The sequence below is a fragment of the Salvelinus alpinus genome, chromosome 3 (genome assembly GCF_045679555.1).
Source record: "Salvelinus alpinus chromosome 3, SLU_Salpinus.1, whole genome shotgun sequence".
Taxonomy (NCBI): Eukaryota; Metazoa; Chordata; class Actinopteri; order Salmoniformes; family Salmonidae; genus Salvelinus; species Salvelinus alpinus.
The window spans coordinates 79,633,119-79,650,476 of NC_092088.1; the positions used below are offsets into that span (position 1 = coordinate 79,633,119).

Below are 17,358 nucleotides of genomic sequence, written 5' to 3' on the forward strand. Positions count from 1 at the left end.
GGTAGCGTGTTCTGAGATGGTAGCGTGTTCTGAGATGGTAGCGTGTTCTGAGATGGTAGCGTGTTCTGAGATGGTAGCGTGTTCTGAGATGGTAGCGTGTTCTGAGATGGTAGCGTGTTCTGAGATGGTAGCGTGTTCTGAGATGGTAGCGTGTTCTGAGATGGTAGCGTGTTCTGAGATGGTAGCGTGTTCTGAGATGGTAGCGTGTTCTGAGATGGTAGTGTGTTCTGAGATGCTCACCTGTACATTGTGGGATTTCCTGCTACTGATAATAGCTGTAATAACCCTCCAGTAAATGTCCAAGTAAATTTCCTGTACCATCACTGACAGACATGGGTGACTAAAACAGACATCATTCAGAATTTCACAGAATTTCTCTTGAAAACAAAATAATTGTCACGATCGTCTTCTTGAGAGAGATTGGACCAAGGCGCAGCGTGTGCAAAATACATCTTCTTTTATTAAAGAAGAGAGAAAAACCAAGAAACGAACAACTATACACAAACTAACAAAATAACAAACTGACGACCGTGAAGCTATACATATAAATAGTGCTGACACAAACACTACACATAGACAATTACCCACAACCAGCTAAAGCCTATGGCTGCCTTAAATATGGCTCCCAATCAGAGACAACAATAACCAGCTGTCTCTAATTGAGAACCAATTCAGGCAACCATAGACTTTCCTAGACACCTACACTGAACACTAAACCATCTACTCTACTTAACCACCTAAACCATACAACACCCTAGACAATACAAAAACACATACTACACCATGTCACACCCTGACCTAACTAAAATAATAATTAAAACAAAGATAACTAAGGCCAGGGTGTGACAATAATAATAAAATACAACGAATAACGAAGTTTCTTGCCAGCTGCCTGATTCCAGAAACCTGCTGAAAGGCATTCTGACTCATTGCATCTCAGATGATGTCTGCTTTGGTAGTAAGTATTCACTGTGACTTTTGATGTGCTGTGCTTTATTGAGGACTGTTCATCCAAATAAATGAATGCCGCTGAAAAATATTATTTGAGGTAGAATCATGCAAAATCTAGTTCTGGTAAAGGTACAATGTGTCCTCACATACAAACCTGCTTCCATGCTTCAAGAGGGACAAAACAAAGCCTTGGATTGGCTTTGGCATTGACTTAACATGGAATTGAAGGGTAAATGTGTTTCCTATTTAGAGTAGAAACCCCCTTAGGGCATTGCAGAAAGAAACACAGTCTGGCAGTCCGTTACAAAGCATGTCACGCTTCTCCTGCTCTGCACTGTCTCCCGTGTCTTGGATGTGATTTGGGGGAAGAATTGGTTTAGCTGGGGAAAGCCAATTTTGGGCTGCAGCAGTAAGTGTCTCCCTCCCTGTCTCAGTCTCAGTGTGCAGCAGGGAGAGTGACTACCTGTCCCATTTAATCAAGCTGAATCTGATTTCATTTATCGATATGGCCCACTCTCACCTCACTGCAACTCTGCAGGAAGAACTAACTTTAGGTGTTACCACACACAACTACAATCCCTAACCGTGTCCACAAGACTTACAAACAGGAATGTTGTCTCACTCCAATTGGAGTTCCAGTATTTCTGTTTTTCTCTGTTCTTCTCTCTCTTTCTGTCCTTTGTCTCTGGTTCAACTCCCACTGTCCTCTCTTCTCTCAGTTTCTAGTGAAGGAGTCTGGCAAGCAGACAAACCTGACCGCTGCTCTGACCATGCCAGCGCTGGACACTCTGCTCCGTCATGGGGAGGGGATGCTCTCCAACCCCCATGACGTGACCCTGGTGCTGGGGGCCCTGCAGTTTGTCCCCCTTGAACATCTGATCACGGAGGTCTACCACGCTACCTTTGAGTCCATCCACGAGGCTCTGTTTGCAGTCATCCAGTGTCACTCGCAGGTTAGTGGCCTAGATTCGATACATGTCACTTCATGCATCTTTTTATGTTTTTACCCAATCCTTGGGCATAAGAATGGTTCTTTCTGGGGATGTTTTTAGTTGATGTCATTGTGATTATGAAACTTATATTTGATTAATTTATTTTATCTCTCAATATTCCCTTTGTCCATGGAGTTCTTTGATGTATTTTGGAGGGCGTCTTGTGCTGAATAACACTACAGCAGAGCACATTTTGCCTGGGGTTTGATACCACTACAGCAGAGCACATTTTGCCTGGGTTTTGATACCACTACAGCAGAGCACGTTTTGCCTGGGTTTTGATACCACTACAGCAGAGGACATTTTGCCTGGGGTTCGAAAACACTACAGCAGAGCACATTTTGCCTGAGGTTTGATACCACTACAGCAGAGGACATTTTGCCTGTGGTTTGATAACACTATGGCAGAGCACATTTTGCCTGGGGTTTAATACCACTACAGCAGAGGACATTTTGCCTGAGGTTTGATACCACTACAGCAGAGTACATTTTTCCTGGGGTTTGATAATACTACAGCAGAGCACATTCTGCCTGGGGTTTGATAACACTACAGTAGAGCACAATTTGCCTGCGGTTTGATAACACTACAGCAGAGCTGGTTTGCCTGGGATTTGATAACATTACAGCAGAGCACATTTTGCCTGGGGTTTGATAATACTAGAGCAGTGCACATTTTACCTGGGGTTTGATAACACTACAGCAGAGCACATTTTGGGGTTTGCATCACTTCTCTGAAGTACAACACAAGGAGCCCTGTTTTGTGCTCTTCTAATCTCTGGTCGGGGATTAGTTTCATATTCACAAGTAGGTTCTTCTGATTTTCCTTTTACCCAGGGAGTGAGGATCAATCATTGTCAGTGCTGTGTATTCCTTCTTCTCCCTCCTTCCGTTGAACCACAACTCAAGCCATGCTTCTCGGTAATCGAAAGCCCTAGCACTTTAATATGTCCATGTACAGAGTGTCTGATTTGTGTTTAATTTGCTGTTCACGATAGAAAAAACAGTACTTCCTTTATTGTGTCATAAACAATGGAATACAAGGCTTAGACAGGTAGATGGAAACAGCGGTTGCATGCTAAGGTGCTAGCACAGACATTGTGCACTGCAACAAAGGGAATATTAGAGTTGCTCTCTTGGCAAGCGAAACGGTTGGCATGCCTAGTGTTTTATCCTGCAGCCAGGAAATCTATTTTAATGTAATTTGGTGCAAACATCAGTGTCCACTGATCCACGGTGTGGACTGACCCTTAGAAAGATTTAGTCTTGTTCATAATAATAGTTCTCGCTGAAGCAAATTTTGAATCATACCTTTTCACTACCAAAATCACATTAACTTTATTCAATTTACAATACTTTGACAATAGCAAGCAACTCTATGCTATATGGTTTTTCATTATCAATCCCCTGTAATCTCCCTGTAATGATGCGCCTCCTGAAGGCTTCCCTTCTCCCTGTAATGATGCGTCTCCTGAAGGCTTTTGACACTGTGTAGGTGTTGCCTTGGGAGGCCTTATACTTGCATGGACAAATAACATCTGTCTACACACCTGTCACACAGGTTTACCTAAATGTTAATACAGAATCTTCCTTGGCAGCTGCTGCTCCAATTTCTCTAGCTTGATTCAGCCTATCACACAAGCACCAAAGGGAGTGACTAGCTTACCCCTTCCCCATTTGCCATGACTATTATACTCAGTCAACCTTGGATCTTGGCCAGCACATAAGTTAGCCCGTTTCCACTTGACATTGAACATATTTTGGGAGTGCTAACCAAAGAAAACATCCCACTGCCTCCCACTGTAGGCAATAAAACAGAATAACTTCAGAATCAATTTCTGAAAAGGGCTGTTGGTCTGTGCCAGATGGGTGCTTAAGTGGAAGCAGATGTGCTCTGGAGAAGGGCTCGTCTTTGGCGTGAACACTGGAGGATGTGTGGAAATGATTACCTCGCCGACTGATGACTCATAGGAACATGGTAGCTCCTGAGCCTGAGAATTGAGGGCATTTTTTTTCTCTTTCTCTCTCATTGGGAGACTGATAGCACATGGCACCTACCTCTCCTCGGCCCATATCAAAACAATTACAGACCTCCAAGAATAGGGTCTAACAACCGTCTGACAAATATAGACCCACACAAATGCTTCAGTTTGATTATGTATTAGATTTTTTCCCCTCAAATGTAAAATGCTTTAAAAGCATGTTATAGCTAAATGTAATACAATCTAAATGTCTTTCAAATGCAAAGTTGTCAAAGTTGAACTTTTTATAACGTGGCCCTTTTTTGGAATGTGCACAGATGAAAGCGATGCAGTCTTACCTTAACTGTTTGTACCACCTGGAGGTCTCCTCATTCACTGGGGGAGACAGAAGGGTGAGGCTGAGAGAAGTAAGGCCATTGGTTCATTTAATCATTTATTCACTCACTCAGCCACTACTTCATACGTTAATCCAAGTATTCACCCATTAACTCATAATCTCAATTGATAGGAATGACATTGGCATTTACAGGAATTGTGTGCATCCTATATACAGTATTATTCATCAGTTTCTATTTTCCTGCTGGTTCCCATTAAAGAACAGTGACCAACCATCTTCATGTGTACTAAATGTCTTCATGTGTACTAAATGTCTTCATGTGTACTAAATGTCTTCATGTGTACTAAATGTCTTCATGTGTACTAAATGTCTTCATGTCTACTAAATGTCTTCATGTGGACTAAATGTCTTCATGTGTACTAAATGTCTTCATGTGTACTAAATGTATTCATGTGTACTAAATGTCTTCATGTGGACTAAATGTCTTCATGTGTACTAAATGTATTCATGTGTACTAAATGTATTCATGTGTACTAAATGTCTTCATGTGGACTAAATGTCTTCATGTGTACTAAATGTATTCATGTGTACTACATTTCTTTATGTGTACTAAATGTCTTCATGTGTACTAAATGTATTCATGTGTACTAAATGTCTTTATGTGTACTAAATATATTCATGTGTACTAAATGTCTTCATGTGTACTAAATGTCTTCATGTCTACTAAATGTATTCATGTGTACTAAATGTCTTTATGTGTACTAAATGTCTTCATGTGGACTAAATGTCTTCATGTGGACTAAATGTCTTCATTTGGACTAAATGTCTTTATGTGTATTAAGTGTCTTCATGTGTACTAAATGTCTTCATGTGTACTAATTGTCTTCATGTGGACTAAGTGTCTTCATGTGGACTAAATGTATGAATGTGTACTAAATGTCTTCATGTGGACTAAGTGTCTTCATGTGGACTAAATGTCTTTATGTGTACTAAGTGTCTTTATGTGTACTAAGTGTCTTTATGTGTACTAAGTGTCTTTGTGTGTACTAAGTGTCTTTGTGTGTACTAAGTGTCTTTATGTGTACTAAGTGTCTTTATGTGTACTAAGTGTCTTTATGTGTACTAAGTGTCTTTATGTGTACTAAATGTGTACTAAGTGTCTTCATGTGGACTGAATGTCTCCATGTGGACTAAGTGTCTTCATGTGGACTGAATGTCTTCATGTGGACTAAGTGTCTTCATTTGTACTAAATGCTTTCATGTGGACTAAATGCCTTAATGTGTACTAAGTGTCTTCATGTGTACTATATGTATTTTTCAGCCTAAAGGGCACCCTTAATCATCACACCCCTTGACAAAAATACTGTATGACACAGACAGCCTGTTGTTTTAGAAGTTGACATGATATTTAGCCTGTGTTGCTCCCAAGGGAGTCCTCTGTATAAATGTGCTGTCAGTGTCAAACAACTCCAGCATGCTTAAGGGATGTGATTTTGGGAAAAAGGTCATCTTAATGGGAGATTTTAACATTAATTATGAAGGCAAGTCTTGTAGGAAAACCCTCAAACAGATCACTAATACATTTGACCTTATACAGCTAGTTAAAGGGCTAACCAGGGTGACTTGTTGTTCTAAAACACAGATTGGTCTGGTGTTCAGCAATAAACCAGAGAGAGTGACTAAATCATTCATTATGGTTTCTGGGCTATCTGATCATAATCTGACACTTATAGCCAGAAAGATTTCTAAGAGCAGGTTTAACCTCTCTACTGTTAGAAAGCCGGATCAACTAAGAATACCTAAGAGTGAATTAAATTATTTTGAAAACGCAATTAAGGGAATTAACTGGAATGATCTCTTGTCGTATACAGACGTGGAAGCTGATTATCAGGTTTCTATATCCACAATCCAGATTACAATAAATGGCTTCCTAAAGAAAAGAAAATCCAAACCTGGCAAAATAATACTCTTCCTTGGCTACATGGAGAAATCTGGAAAATGACGATGAAAGATCATGCTCTAAAAACAGCCCCGAAGTCCAAATTAGAGCATGACAGATGTAGGTTTACCATGTTGAGAAATAAGGTGATGAAAGGAATCAGACAGGCCAAGGCAAACTTTTTGATCAACATAATTGGTGAAGCAAAGGGAAATTCTAAATGATCTGAGATCAAGCGCTAGTGAAGCGATCTCAGTGATCTAGCGATCTCAGCGCTAGTGAAGGACACTCAACCTGTCTTCATCATAAGGGAGGTTTCTGAGTCAGAGGTGAAAAAGGTGATTATCTCACTAAAGAACTCTAAAGTCAAAGATGTGTTTGGGCTGGACTCTACCTTTCTTAAAAACTACAAAGAGTCACTCATTGGCCCCATTACTAAGGTCACCAACATATCTATTGGTCAGGGGGTGTTTCCAAGGGTCTTGAAGTCGGCCATAAAAACGGCCATCATTAAATCAGGCAACCCTGCTGACGTAAGAACTACAGGCCCATTAGTATATTACCTGTGGTGTCCAAGGTTGCTGAAAAGTGTGTAGCAGAGCAACTGATTGCCCACCTCAATAACAGCCCCTTCACATTACCCTCCATGCAGTTTTGCTTCAGAGCAAAACACTCCACAGAAACAGCCAACTGCTTTCTTCTTGAAAATGTGAAGTCCAAGATGGACAAAGGGGGCATTGTAAGGGCTGTATTTCTAGACCCAAGGAAAGCTTTTGATACTGTTAACCATGAGGTTCTCATCACAAAACTGTCCAAGTTCAACTTTTCCCCCGAAGCCTTGAGATGGATGAAATCATACCTAGAAGGCAGAACTCAGTGTGTCAGAGTGATGACGTGGTCGTGCCTCAAGGGTCAATACTGGGGCCCCTCTTGTTCAGCCTGTACATTACTCAAATCAAATCAAATCAAATTTTATTAGTCACATACACATGGTTAGCAGATGTTAATGCGAGTGTAGCGAAATGCTTGTGCTTCTAGTTCCGACAATGCAGTAATAACAACAAGTAATCTAACCTAACAATTCCACAACTACTACCTTATACACACAAGTGTAAAGGGATAAAGAATATGTACATAAAGATATATGAATGAGTGATGGTACAGAACGGCATAGGCAAGATGCAGTAGATGGTATAGAGTACGGTATATACATATGAGATGAGTACTGTAGGGTATGTAAACATAAAGTGGCATAGTTTAAAGTGGCTAGTGGTACATGTATTACATAAAGATGGCGAGATGCAGTAGATGATATAGAGTACAGTATATACATATACATATGAGATGGGTAATGTAGGGTATGTAAACATTATATTAAGTGGCATTGTTTAAAGTGGCTAGTGGTACATTTTTACATAATTTCCATCAATTCCCATTTTTAAAGTGGCTGGAGTTGAGTCAGTATGTTGGCAGCGGCCGCTAAATGTTAGTGGTGGCTGTTTAACAGTCTGATGGCCTTGAGATAGAAGCTGTTTTTCAGTCTCTCGGTCCCTGCTTTGATGCACCTGTACTGACCTCGCCTTCTGGATGATAGCGGGGTGAACAGGCAGTGGCTTGGGTGGTTGTTGTCCTTGATGATCTTTATGGCCTTCCTGTGACATCGGGTGGTGTAGGTGTCCTGGAGGGCAGGTAGTTTGCCCCCGGTGATGCGTTCTGCAGACCTCACTACCCTCTGGAGAGCCTTACGGTTGTGGGCGGAGCAGTTGCCGTACCAGGCGGTGATACAGCCCGACAGGATGCTCTCGATTGTGCATCTGTAGAAGTTTGTGAGTGCTTTTGGTGACAAGCCGAATTTCTTCAGCCTCCTGAGGTTGAAGAGGCGCTGCTGCGCCTTCTTCACAACGCTGTCTGTGTGGGTGGACCAATTCAGTTTGTCCGTGATGTGTACACCGAGGAACTTAAAACTTTCCACCTTCTCCACTACTGACCCGTCGATGTGGATAGGGGGGTGCTCCCTCTGCTGTTTCCTGAAGTCCACAATCATCTCCTTTGTTTTGTTGACGTTGAGTGTGAGGTTATTTTCCTGACACCACACTCCGAGGGCCCTCACCTCCTCCCTGTAGGCCGTCTCGTCGTTGTTGGTAATCAAGCCTACCACTGTAGTGTCATCCGCAAACTTGATGATTGAGTTGGAGGCGTGCATGGCCACGCAGTCGTGGGTGAACAGGGAGTACAGGAGAGGGCTCAGAACGCACCCTTGTGGGGCCCCAGTGTTGAGGATCAGCGGGGTGGAGATGTTGTTACCTACCCTCACCACCTGGGGGCGGCCCGTCAGGAAGTCCAGGACCCAGTTGCACAGGGCGGGGTCGGCGGCGCCATTTTACTGATCTGCCTTCTGTCTGTACTGGGTCTGAAGTTCAAATGTATGCAGATGATACAGTGATATATGTGCATGCAAAGAGCAAACAACAAGCTGCACAAGAACTCACTACTGTAATGGTCCAGGTTACGAAGTGGCTCAGTGACTCATGTTTGCATCTCAATGTGAAAAAAAGTATGCATGTTCTTCACAAAGAGGGCAACTGATGCTACTGAGCCAGATGTCTATGTGTCAGGGGAGATACTCCAGGTGGTATCCGATTTTAAGTACCTTGGCATCATACTTGATTCCAATCTCTCTTTTAAAAAAAGGTAACTAAAAGTTCAACCTAGCTCATTTCTGATTCATGCAAAATTGTTTGACTACAGAAGTAACAAAACTGTACTTCATTGCTATGATACTCCCCCACTTAACATACTGCTTGACTAGTTGGGTCCAAGCTTGCTGTACAACATTAAAACCTATTCAGTCTGTCTACAAACAGGCTCTCAAAGTGCTTGATAGGAAGCCCAATAGCCATCATCACTGTTACATCCTCAGAAAGTATGAGCTCCTGAGTTGGAAAAATCTTGAGCAATACAATCGACATATGTCTTGTATTCAATATCCTAAATGGTCTAGCTCCCCTCGGCTTAGTACTTTGGTTAAACAGAAAAGGCAAACTCATGGCAGCAGATTCACAAGGTCTGCCATGAGAGGTGACTGGATAGGTTCCTTAAGGAAAAGCACCTTTAGTCAATCTGCTTTCTCTGTGAGAGCTTCCCATGTCTGGAACTATCAGACACACACAACTGCACCACCTATCACACCTTCGCAAAAAACATGAAGACATGGCTAAAGGCCAATCAGACTTGTGAACATAATCCCTAGCTGTGTTTTGCCGCTTTCCATGTTGTCTGTTGTCTGTAGGTGTGGAAAAACTTTGTTGCTATTATGGACTTTGTTTTGTTGTTTTTTGTGCTATTTTTTCTGTCTGCATGCTACGTGTTGCTTGTTCTATGTTCCTCTGTCTGCATGCTACGTGTCGCTTGTTCTATATTTCTCTGTCTGCGTGCTATGTGTTGCTTGTTCTATGTTTCTCTGTCTGCATGCTACGTGACGCTTGAGTTTCTCTGTCTGCATGCTAAGTGTCGCTTGTTCTATGTTACTCTGTCTGCATGCTATGTGTTGCTTGTTCTGTTTCTCTGCATGCTACGTGTCGCTTGTTCTTTGTTTCTATGTCTGCATGCTACGTGTTGCATGTTCTATATTTTCTCTGTCTGCATGCTACATGACGCTTGAGTTCCTTTGTCTGCGTGCTACGTGTCGCTTGTTCTATGTTTCTCTGTCTGCATGCTACGCGTTGCTTGTTCTATGTTTCTCTGTCTGCATGCTACGTGTTGCTTCTTTTCTCTGTTTCTCTGTCTGCGTGCTACGTGTTGCTTGTTCTCTGTTTTCTGTCTGTGTGCTACGTGTTGCTTGTTATATGTTTCTCTGTCTACATGCTACGTGTTTCTTGTTCTATGTTTCTCTGTCTGCATGCTACGTGTCGCTTGTTCTATGTTACTCTGTCTGCATGCTACGTGTTGCTTGTTCTATGTTACTCTGTCTGCATGCTACGTGTCGCTTGTTCTATGTTTCTCTGTCTGCATGCTACGTGACGCTTGTTCTATGTTACTCTGTCTGCATGCTCCGTGTTGCTTGTACTATGTTTCTCTGTCTGCATGCTACGTGTTGCTTGTACTATGTTTCTCTGTCTGCATGCTACGTGACGCTTGTTCTATGTTTCTTTGTCTGCATGCTACGTGTTTCTTGTCCTATGTTGCTCTGCATGTGCTCACTGCTCATTGTTTGTCTGTATCGTTATTGTAATTGTTTTTAATAACCTGCCCAGGAACTGGGATTGAAAATTAGCCGCCTGGCTAAAACCGGCACTTTTACTGGAATGTTGATTAATGTGCACTGTCCCTGGAAAAATAAAAATAAACTCAAATTCGTGTTGTCACCAGGCTAACCAGTCCTGTTAGTAGGGCAGGACTATTGCAGGATAAAGTAGAATATTATAGGTGTGTCTTATCATGTTATATTATGCTATTTCACACATGAAACTGGGCCTATTTTAATCAGCAAAGCTCATCCAGTGGAAAGAGAGAAAGGAAGAAGAATGGTTTCGCCTTTAGTAATGTTATATTTCTGTAGCTGGTTGTATACCCTGCTGGTCCCCGAGGACTGGATCAAAAGCAATGTGAGGGAAATCTAACATTCCCACTGAGGATGACAGAACTGTCGTAGGAGACATGAAAAGCACAGTGCACAGCGGGAGTCCCGGACAAGCTCGTGGATGGACACCTTTTAAAGTCCTGTACTGCTGCATGCATCCCTGATGAGTTGAATCAGTGTTGAGGAGCTGTATTCAGCTTTGTGATCAACATATTCAGGGATACATTATGTTTTCCTGTTTCTAAAAGGAGCAACATAATCTCAACATCAAAGCCTTCCTGACGTTGTTGACGAAAAGGAAATAATGACATATTCAATTATGCAACAGTAATTGTCTTCAGATGGGGTTTATTTTTAGAAATCATATATAACACGTTGTTAGTGTTCGTCTTCCTCAGCCGAAGGAGGCCAACTCTGTACACATCTAGGCAGACCTCCCCTGTTCCAGGCACAGGAGGAAGGGTCAACAAGAGGAGATGGAGAGGAGCAGCTTGTTGATTTGAACTAGCATATAAGGCTCAGTGCATCATGTATCAGGTCCTGGCTGGCCCTGTGAAATATAGTAACCCTCACAAGTGACAAATTGCATGGAGAGTGGGTTGTTTAACAACACCTCTCACCCTGACAACAGTGGCCATATTTCTCCTCTGTTTGTTTTCAGCATGTGAGCTGTGCTTTACTGTACATCTAATCAGTCAAGAGAGGAAAGCAGGGATGGAGAAATTGTTCCAGCTGGGCCTTTGTGTTCTCTAATGGGCTATACTGTTTGTTTTCTAATTGTGTATAAACATTAGTTTATACACAATTAGAATGATTAAATAGCTTTTGTTGCTCCATATTCTGCTCTTAGCTATCATGATTAATGTCTCAGCTTATACAAAACCCTGTTGTTATTGTTCTGCTCTGTCACAATGCATTGAAAATATATTCATTCTCAGCCGCACCCTGGAGATTTGATTCAAATGCTGTGCTGTCATCAGTTATATCCAGCCCACGTCTGTGTCAGGAGCACAGTGCACTCTGAACACCCACTGTGCTGCATCAGTTATATCCAGCCCACGTCTGTGTCAGGAGCACAGTGCACTCTGAACACCCACTGTGCTGTCATCAGTTATATCCAGCCCACGTCTGTGTCAGGAGCACAGTGCACTCTGAACACCCACTGTGCTGTCATCAGTTATATCCAGCCCACGTCTGTGTCAGGAGCACAGTGCACTCTGAACACCCACTGTGCTGCATCAGTTATATCCAGCCCACGTCTGTGTCAGGAGCACAGTGCACTCTGAACACCCACTGTGCTGTCATCAGTTATATCCAGCCCACGTCTGTGTCAGGAGCACAGTGCACTCTGAACAACCACTGTGCTGCATCAGTTATATCCAGCCCACGTCTGTGTCAGGAGCACAGTGCACTCTGAACACCCACTGTGCTGCATCACTCAAAAGTCACCATTTTGTAGAAGTTGTCCCACTTCTAAAGTTCTGTCTGAAATAAAAGTTTAACCCTCAGTGTTTGGCGTGGTCTAGTTTTCTAAAAGCTCTCCTCTTCTATTCCCCAGCCTCTGAGACCGATGCAGTGGTGCTTTTGAAGTGTGCTTGCCTGGTGGAACGCATGTACTCCCACATCGCTACCACAGCCGAGGGCTTCACTATCCTCTCCTCCTTCATGGTAGCACAGTACGTCAGCGAGTTACAGAAGGTAAGATCTCTGGTTTTCTCTCATCATCAAGGACAATGGTGATTAGTAGAGCTGGGCAATATGAACAAAAATGCATTAAATTTACTGAATTATCACGGTAACGATCAATTGAACGATAAGTTTGTAACATTATCTACATATGTTTTTTTAATATTACCCTTAAATCCACTACTACTACTTTGAATGCTGTAGCTATCAATTGTCCCATTTAACAATCACCCATATTACCAAACTTACTTCATTTCAAACTTCAGATATCTCTTGTAGGACCCTATAGGTTATTTATTATAGTGAACGATATCAGCAGAATATCCACGATAAGTTGTCGGTTTGGTCAGTGTTGATAAGTTGTCGGTTTGGTCAGTGTTGATAAGTTGTCGGTTTGGTCAGTGTCGATAAGTTGTCGGTTTGGTGAGTGTCGATAAGTTGTCGGTTTGGTCAGTGTCGATAAGTTGTTGGTTTGGTCAGTGTCGATAAGTTGTTGGTTTGGTCAGTGTCGATAAGTTGTTGGTTTGGTCAGTGTCGTTAAGTTGTCGGTTTGGTCAGTGTCGATAAGTTGTCGGTTTGGTCAGTGTCGATAAGTTGTCAGTTTGGTCAGTGTCGTTAAGTTGTCGGTTTGGTCAGTGTCGATGTCGATAAGTTGTCGGTTTGGTCAGTGTCGATAAGTTGTTGGTTTGGTCAGTGTCGATGTTGATAAGTTGTCGGTTTGGTCAGTGTCGATAAATTGTTGGTTTGGTCAGTGTCGATGTTGATAAGTTGTCAGTTTGGTCAGTGTCGATGTTGATAAGTTGTCGGTTTGGTCAGTGTCGATAAGTTGTCAGTTTGGTCAGTGTCGATAAATTGTTGGTTTGGTCAGTGTCGATAAGTTGTTGGTTTGGTCAGTGTCGATAAGTTGTCGGTTTGGTCAGTGTCAATGTTGATAAGTTGTCAGTTTGGTCAGTGTCGATAAGTTGTCAGTTTGGTCAGTGTCGATAAGTTGTTGGTTTGGTCAGTGTTGATAAATTGTCGGTTTGGTCAGTGTCGATAAGTTGTCGGTTTGGTCAGTGTCGATGAGTTGTAGGTTTGGTCAGTGTCGATGAGTTGTAGGTTTGGTCAGTGTCGATAAGTTGTCGGTTTGGTCAGTGTCGATAAGTTGTCAGTTTGGTCAGTGTCGATAAGTTGTCGGTTTGGTCAGTGTCGATAAGTTGTCAGTTTGGTCAGTGTTGATAAGTTGTCGGTTTGGTCAGTGTCGATAAGTTGTCAGTTTGGTCAGTGTCGATAAGTTGTCAGTTTGGTCAGTGTCGATAAGTTGTCGGTTTGGTCAGTGTCGATAAGTTGTCGGTTTGGTCAGTGTCGATAAGTTGTCGGTTTGGTCAGTGTCGATAAGTTGTCGGTTTGGTCAGTGTCGATAAGTTGTCAGTTTGGTCAGTGTCGATAAGTTGTCGGTTTGGTCAGTGTCGATAAGTTGTCAGTTTAGTCAGTGTCGATAAGTTGTCAGTTTGGTCAGTGTCGATAAGTTGTCGGTTTGGTCAGTGTCGATAAGTTGTCGGTTTGGTCAGTGTCGATAAGTTGTCGGTTTGGTCAGTGTCGATAAGTTGTCAGTTTGGTCAGTGTCGATGTTTCGATAAGTTGTCGGTTTGGTCAGTGTCGATAAGTTGTCAGTGTCGATGTTTTGATAAGTTGTCGGTTTGGTCAGTGTTGATAAGTTGTCAGTTTGGTCAGTGTCGATGTTTCGATAAGTTGTCGGTTTGGTCAGTGTCGATAAGTTGTCAGTGTCGATGTTTCGATAAGTTGTCGGTTTGGTCAGTGTTGATAAGTTGTCGGTTTGGTCAGTGTCGATGTTGATGTTGATAAGTTGTCAGTTTGGTCAGTGTCGATGTTTCGATAAGTTGTCAGTTTGGTCAGTGTCGATAAGTTGTCGGTTTGGTCAGTGTCGATGTTGATGTTGATAAGTTGTCGGTTTGGTCAGTGTCGATAAGTTGTCAGTTTGGTCAGTGTCGATAAGTTGTCAGTTTGGTCAGTGTCGATGTTTCGATAAGTTGTCGGTTTGGTCAGTGTCGATGTTGATAAGTTGTCGGTTTGGTCAGTGTCGATGTCAATAAATTGTTGGTTTGGTCAGTGTCGATAAGTTGTCGGTTTGGTCAGTGTCGATGTTGATAAGTTGTCGGTTTGGTCAGTGTCGATGTTGATAAGTTGTCGGTTTGGTCAGTGTCGATAAGTTGTCGGTTTGGTCATTGTCGATAAGTTTTCGGTCTGGTCAGTGTCGATAAGTTGTTGGTTTGGTCAGTGTCGATGTTGATAAGTTGTCGGTTTGGTCAGTGTCGATAAGTTGTCGGTCTGGTCATGGTCGATAAGTTGTTGGTTTGGTCAGTTTCGATAAGTTGTCGGTCTGGTCATTGTCGATAAGTTGTCGGTTTGGTCAGTGTCGATAAGTTGTCGGTTTGGTCATTGTCGATAAGTTTTCGGTCTGGTCAGTGTCGATAAGTTGTTGGTTTGGTCAGTGTCGATAAGTTGTCGGTTTGGTCAGTGTCGATGTTGATAAGTTGTCGGTTTGGTCAGTGTCGATAAGTTGTCGGTCTGGTCATGGTTGATAAGTTGTTGGTTTGTTCAGTGTCGATAAGTTGTCGGTTTGGTCAGTGTCGATAAATTGTTGGTTTGGTCAGTGTCGATAAGTTGTCGGTTTGGTCAGTGTCGATAAATTGTCGGTTTGGTCAGTGTCGATAAGTTGTCGGTTTGGTCAGTGTCGATGTTGATAAGTTGTCGGTTTGGTCAGTGTCGATAAATTGTGTCGATATATTGTCGATTTGGTCAGTGTCGATGTCGATAAGTTGTCGGTTTGGTCAGTGTCGATAAGTTGTCGGTCTGGTCATGGTCGATAAGTTGTCGGTTTGGTCAGTGTCGATAAATTGTGTCGATATATTGTCGATTTGGTCAGTGTCGATGTCGATAAGTTGTCGGTTTGGTCAGTTTCGATAAGTTGTCGGTCTGGTCATTGTCGATAAGTTGTTGATTTGGTCAGCTCTAACGATTAGGCTATTATTATACAGGTTGGAAACAACATGACGTTTCAGATCTTTTCTCATCATCCCAACAAGCCCTTACATCTGAGGGGAATACACTCTATCTGCAAATTAAATACAAGGATTTTTATTTGATCCATGGCTGTTTTGTATTGTGGTGTTACACTATACATGGGACCATTTAGAGCTACTAAGGCAAGTCCTCTGGACTTCTCAGATTTGAAGGAGAGAGAAGTCAAAATTTTTTCCCCTCCATAATCTTGTGTCCTGCCCTGCGCCAACTTGTCCTCGAAAGGACTGTACTTACTGTAAAGTCTAGTAGACTGTTTTTCCGTCGGTGGCACTGTGTCAGTGTGTATTTTCCATGGAACATGCAGAGAGGGAAGATGCATGAGGATTAACTTGGAATGTAAAAATCCATGGGAAACTCTTTGAGTAAGGATTAAACAAAGGCTTGACTAAGGCAATAGTTGAACACTGCCATAGTTCTTTCCAGGTAGACTAAGCGCTTTTGTTGTCCAGTTTCCAGCTGGCAGTACATTGTATTCCTACCAGGCTTTCAAAACTGCCTCGGCTACGTACACAAACAAAGGTGTAAGGAAAAGGCAAAACAAAGATCAGCCATCTCACTCATCACACCAACATTATGACGGTTACATTTTAATACCCCTTCCCCAACCTCAAACGCTCAGTCAAATTGAAACCAGCTGCCTTTCAAAGATAATGTCTACTTTTTGAAATATATTTGAATATGTGCATGCTTTCCCCTGAGAGAATAACTTCACTGGGCTGTTTGTCCACTTCTATCTGAAACATCCTGGTTGGTACTGCCACACTGCCTCTCCCTCGCCTCCCCTCCACTCCTCTCTCCTCCACACCCTCAAGGTGACTCTGCAACCAGACATCAAGAGGCACCTGACAGAGGGAGTCTAGAGGATCCTGGACCTCTGTGTTGAGCAGGAGGTGAGGTTTCTGAATACCATCCTCCAGATGGGTCTCAGAGAAGTGTTCAACGAGCTCTACGGTAGTTACACTTATTACCATAAAACCCAGTGGCAAGGAGAGGAGAAATATACTGCCTGGGACTCTCCTCTACCGTCTCCCTTTCCAGAAAGATTGTCTTTATTGCAGGCACATTTTTTTCTTAAGAAAACAACTGCTTAAACATGTAAATTGTATTTTTTATGTCATATGGTGAAAAAGAACAAATCATTTGTAGGTCTGCTGAGGATGAGAGTAGATGATTGTAATACCAAAAGCAAATTGTGGAAGTGATTTCTAATGCTTCTAGGTGATTCTGGAAATGGTTTAAACCTGTATGTATAGTGGAGGTGAATGTCATTAACATAGCTTTATCACATGCATTCCTTATGAAACCTTGTGCCTGAAACTTTCCCTTGTGATTATCTGTTGTTATTAACGACCAGACAAGGAAAGCTTAGGAGAAATCTGTATTATAATTGGGGTGAGCTTTCGCAGATTAATACAGAAATAAGATAATTTATTTTCACAAATAATGAGCAGAATGACATAGATCTGGTTTTCAGTGGAATGTCATTATGGATATTCCACTGTTGTCTAACATGATCATTTTCCAATATATAATCATTTTGCAAGGGGTGTTTTCTTTTATTCTGCTTCAAAATAAATATTTGTACCCTCAAGTGTAAACATGAGAGGTTTCTTAAGTGTTTGTTGACTGAATGTCTTCAGTCATAAAATGTTCAACCCCTTTGTTAAGGCAAACCTAAATAAGTTCAGGAGTAAAAAGGTGCTTAACAAGTCACATAATAAGTTGCAATAATAGTGTTTTGACATTATTTTTTAATGACTACCTCATCTCTGTACCCCACACATACAATTATCTGTAAGGTCACTCAGTCGA

The 17,358-nt window shown here is 42.1% G+C and overlaps 1 pseudogene; it reads left to right on the forward strand.

The window, feature by feature from the left end:
* The window catches only part of LOC139569856 (unhealthy ribosome biogenesis protein 2 homolog), a 43,101-nt pseudogene that overhangs the window by 13,940 nt on the left and 11,803 nt on the right, over positions 1–17,358 (forward strand).